The sequence below is a fragment of the Octodon degus genome, unplaced genomic scaffold, assembly GCF_000260255.1.
Source record: "Octodon degus isolate 3935 unplaced genomic scaffold, OctDeg1.0 scaffold00027, whole genome shotgun sequence".
In the NCBI taxonomy this organism is placed as follows: Eukaryota; Metazoa; Chordata; class Mammalia; order Rodentia; family Octodontidae; genus Octodon; species Octodon degus.
Window position 1 is genome coordinate 12,455,709 of NW_004524603.1, and position 867 is coordinate 12,456,575.

Below are 867 nucleotides of genomic sequence, written 5' to 3' on the forward strand. Positions count from 1 at the left end.
TAGTTACATTCTCTTAATGAATAGAATGATTTGTTCTAATGGTGTTTGTAAATAGGATCTCAAGTCCGCATGTTGTACAGCAATTAACCACTAAGAAGAATATATGCAGTGTGTTAGTTATTGAAACTGTACTACCGATTTGATTTGAAACTGTCTCCTTGCTATCTGTTTATCAATAAAATTATGGAAAAAAAAGAAAAAAAGAAAAAAAAGGAAAAAAAATATTGAATTGCAACTATTTCTACAGAAAGGGTTTGTGCTGCAGGAATGAGGACATTGCCATCTAGCGGCCATAAATCCAAACACCAACATTGGCGTAAGGAGCAGGACTTCTCAGGACTATGTTAGACAGTATCTTATTAGCAATCACCCTGTAAAACGTTGGTATTGCTGTTAATTTAGATGAGGAAACCGAGGGTTAGCGGAGCCAAGCAACTTGCCCGGGTCACAGAGCGGATGCGGTGTTGAAATCTGAACCCTGTGGCTACAGGATGGAGGATGTGGAAGGTTTCCGCTGTTGGGCCCGCAGGGCAGAGCGCTGTGCTCACCGCAGGGCGCGGACCTCGCGTGCTCTGCCGGCTCCACATTCGGTGCCCTCGCGTCCCTGGTGCGAACTCTATCGTGGCGGGAGTAACTGCGCCACAGAAATCACAAAACTCCATACGTTCTGCACCCCCAAACTAAAGCAAGCTGGGATCATAAGGGATCGCGAGGCAACGAACACCCTGGCAGCGGATGTGCTTTGAAGAAGGAGCGCTGGAGGGACGTGCAGAGAGATGCAGAGCTGTTTCTTCAGGGGCCCTATGGAAGGAGGGGGAGAAGAGAGGCGAGGGTGCGTGCGCGGAGAGCAGGGCGGGATGCCCTCTG